This window comes from Quercus suber, unplaced genomic scaffold (assembly GCF_002906115.3).
Source record: "Quercus suber isolate HL8 unplaced genomic scaffold, Cork oak 2.0 scaffold_415, whole genome shotgun sequence".
Lineage (NCBI taxonomy): Eukaryota > Viridiplantae > Streptophyta > Magnoliopsida > Fagales > Fagaceae > Quercus > Quercus suber.
The window spans coordinates 402806-407412 of record NW_027069866.1 but is presented as its reverse complement, the minus strand read 5'-3'; positions in this window follow the sequence as shown (position 1 = coordinate 407412).

Sequence of the window (4607 nt, the reverse complement as noted above, 5' to 3'; positions counted from 1 at the left end):
CCAAAATGGTGATGAGGTACCAACACTTAGTCACCTCAATAAGTCCACAAAGTGGACGACCCTATTAAATCCACAAGGTGGACGACATTGATGAGTCCAAAGTGGACGACCTCAAACTGAGAGAATGAAAAATTATTAAGTCCACAAAGTGGACGAGTTTATCATTGAGTCTACTGCTAAGTCCACAAAGTGGACAAATTTATTACCAAGTCTACAAAGTAGACGAGCGTAAGTCCACAAAGTGGACGGGCCTATTGCCAAGTCTACAAAGTAGACGAGTTTAATATAAATCCACAAACTTGACCAAATTCTACAAAGCAAATCAGCCTAAGTTCACAAAGTGGATAGGCATATTACCAAGTCTACGAAGTAGATGAGCCTAAGTCCACAAAGCGGACGACCCCTCAAAAATGAATGAACTTATCCACAAAGTGGATGAATGTATGACTTGTCCCACAAGTGGACAAGTCCATCAAGTAAAAGCAAGCTAACGCCATTATCCACAAATGGATGGATTCGTGAACAAATCCACAACATGCGGGGCAAGGATGACGCTATCATCTTTTAGGTCTGCCACGGACTTGGTAAGATCGTCACCTTCCTCAAAAATAGTGTCACCCACGCGTGTTGACTGTAGAGGCTCATTCGAAAACAGAACCGATCAGTTTGCGCCACGTGCTCAAGCATTTAATAAAGGCTGCTCGAGGCGTCACACATGAGTGACCTTTCTGACGATGTTAACTCCATAACCCGGCAGCTAAAGCTGACGAGGTTATGGAGTGGGGGGCAACTAATAAGGGGAATTTTTAATTGGAAAAATAAGTTGATCTCCAAAGATCTGTTAACTCTATTATGCATACTGAAGACAGTAAGCTGAAGGGAGTAAGCTGAAGGCAGTAAGCTGAAGACAGTAAGCTAAAGGTAGTAAGCTGAAGGCAGTAAGCTGAAGGCAGTAAGCTGAAGGTAGTAGGCAAACCTCCGTCGGGACCCATTAGTAAGTGACAATGTTAGGGAGTCCACAAAGCTCACCGCATTGCCGACGAATTGACCTTAGGCAGTGAAGATGGGTAGCCGACGCTAATAAAGCTCAAGGGTGTAGGCGAAGCTGACGACCCTAACGAGGTCATAGGCAAAACTGATGACCCTGATGAGAGAGTAGGCAAAGTTGACGACCCCAAAGCTGACGACCCGGACGATGGAGTAGGCAAAGCTGACGACCCTAAAGCTGACGACCCTAACGAGGTCGTAGGCAAAGCTGACGACCCTAAAGCTGACGACCCGGACGATTGAGTAGGCAAAGCTGACGACTCTAAAGCTGACGGCTCCAATGTATTCTTGACTTGATCACCACGCATGAGTATATAAGGAAATGTCTTGTATCCCACGCTTAGTGTTAGTCTCCTACAAGGAAATGATTCCGTAATATGCGCTCATGAGGATTCTTATAAGGAAAAGACTTCTAGCCCAAGAAAGAGAGGTCAACCCTCTACTACTATAAAAACCTCAATACCCTCACAAATCAAGGTACGCATAATTGACCCCGCTCTAGCACTTTAGAGTTATGAGAAGTTCTAACTTGACCTTCGGAGGGTATTTGGCCGGTACCACACCGGTACTCCTCTTAAGGTCTTCAGCTTTTGTGTTGTGCAGGTGCCGTTTCGAGTGTGCGAGAATCGTGTGGCTCACTGGTGATTTTTTCGGCATCATCAGATTTGTATCACACGAGCCCGAGATTGGGAGATGAACATACATTCAGGAGCCACCCATAGAGTGCAAGAGGTATTGCAGCCAAGAACCTGAGATAGAATGGAATCTGAGAGGGATGCAATCAATGTGCTAAGAAATAAGTTGATCTTGTTGTGACCAAGCAACATATTCAGGATTCGGAATAAGAATAGGCCGATTTGATCTTGTGACAGGATTAGAAATAGTTGAAGAAGGCGCTATTTTGGATCCATCAATATAGCCAAATAAGTTTTGAGCATTGAGATGAGTAACAACTTGGTATTTCCAAAGAATATAGTTGTCCTTGGTGAGAGTAAGGCGAATTGGATGATTTGGCAGTGTATGAACAGGGAGAGAGAGAATGGTGACAGTGAAGGAGCTGGTTTGATTTGTGGAGGAGTTGGAATTAGAGGAACTCATGACGTTAGTTGTAAAAGCTCTGATACCATATAAGAACAGAGATATTATATGAAGCGAATCTTATGCTCCCAGACACTCAATGTTGGGAGTTGCTTTCATAAATATAATCAGCTTAGTTACATAGGATAAGATGTTTGAATACGAAAGAATACATTTAAAATACAAATTGTAGATGAGATATGAAAGTGCTTTGGCTTATCTTGAACTGTTCTTATCTACTGCAATATATGAATTTGAATTAATCTAATATGCTGTAGTATTTGATTCCTTATGAGATTGGTATGCTTCAATAGATACCAATTGTTAGCAAGACATCATACATCTTACTCATGAAATACACAACAGAAAATAATATGGATCTACTTCATATGATGTAGAAACACATGTTCCTCATAAATATAAAATTAGGGTTCAAAAGAAAACATAAATTGATGCTCAAGATCGAAAGTTTTGGTCTTATTTATTTATTTTTTAAAATCCAACAACTTGATCCTCTTGAAACCTCCTTGATCTTCAACTCAATAACTTTTCACTTGACCAAGAGTGTGGACTCTTATTGATAATCCAAACCCTAGCTATGTGGTGTCGAGAAAGAAAGAGAAAAACTATTTTTTCTCCTTTTCTTTTTCAATCGTGTAGCCTATCATCAAATATATGGTTAGTAATTTTAGGTGGTGTTTGGTACGAGAGAATCCACATCATTCCTGTCATTCATATTCCTAGAAATTTGATGATGGGCAATCTGAATATCTAAAAATGTAACTTTTTCTATGTTTGGTTTGATTTTGAATCTAATAAAAAAAAATCCTTAAAATATGATATTTTTGTATTTAGTGTATTTCTAAGAATTTTGTAAGAATGATTTATTTTTCCAAAATACCATTTGATTCATAAATACAACATCAGGTCTTTCTTTTTTTCTTTTTCTTTTTAAATTTTCCTCCAAATAAATTATGAGAAACAAAATGTAAACTATAAAATCATGGAAAATTCAAAAAAAAAAAACTATAATATAACATTTTTTAAAAGACATATATTATAAAAAAATAATTATTTAAAAATTCAAAAAAAAAAAACTATAATATAACATTTTTTAAAAGACATATATTATAAAAAAATAATTATTTAAATTATCAATTTATAATAATAATATTTTTATTTTCTTTCTTTTAGTTTAAGGGTAGAGAAAATAGGTAAAATTATCATTTTATACAAAATGTAACTTTATTCAGGGATAGGAATGTGAATACTCACATTTTTAAAAGGGAATGTGGATACCCATATAGCTCATTCAGTAGCTATGTTACACCTCCCTAGTCCCTACTAAATAACCAAGTGGCATTTTTAAACTTTTCCATCACAAACTTGATGAATCAAAAAGCAGCAGCTAGCAATACTACTTCCCCCACTCATCATGGTTAGCGCTTCATCAAAATATTGCGTAATAATCAGAGACTTGTCGAGTTGGTTAAGAAGCAAGCAACTCAAAAGATGATCCAAGAAGTTGAATGGCAAATATGAAATTCTAGATCTCTATGGTCTCTCACAATTATTTACCATCTTCACAGACGAACCCAACCCAAACTTGGGGTTCACTTCTAACTTCTTTGAGCCACCACCAAGCACATCACTTTCCTACTTCCAAGATCAAGCCCAACACATTACATGTTTCAACGATTAAGAAGCATTCTTGGAATTAAAATCAAATACATATGATTGTGAATGATTAATTAGTCTCAAAATTATAGTTAGAAAAATACGGTACATGTTTAATACATGGTTTTGAAACCCGGATTGAACCGTACAGTCCGACTAAAAAAACCGTGAACCTCTCAGTTTTGCGATTTTTTTAGCTTCAAGAACCGCTCTATGGGAAAAAAGCAGGGACCAGTGCGAACCGTGGTCGAACCGTACGGTTCTGAGAACTGTGACCGGTTTTTGAGGTTCGGACAGTTTCTTTTTGTTTCAGCTTTTCCGGTGAATTTTGGCCAATACACTAGTATGAAATTATGATCAGATCTAGAAGAAATGAAAAAGAAATGAAAGAGCACGAAGAAGAACAAAGATCGGAAGGATTTCGACCGGTAATTAGATACTGGACCGGAACAAAAACCAAGCTTTCTTTATCTAATATAAGAAAAATGAGGATTGTTTTGCAATTTTTCTCACCCTAAACTCAGATCTAACGCTTGCAGTAACCCATCGGTCTCAGATCTGTTCATCTCGGCCTCACTTTGGTGGGGATGACAACGGTGACTAGCAGTGAACAACAGTACCAATTTTCATTGAGTCAGCGAAACAAAGCTGAATGCCTCACCTGAGAGAGAGCCTGAGAAATATCTAAAAATAAGTGGTTACTGATGGAAGAGAGAGAGAGATAGAACTAATGGGAAGAGAGCTGAAAATTTAAAAAAATTTGAAGTGAGAAGTTAACTCAGGTAAGGTTAACGTGCGTGGTGTAA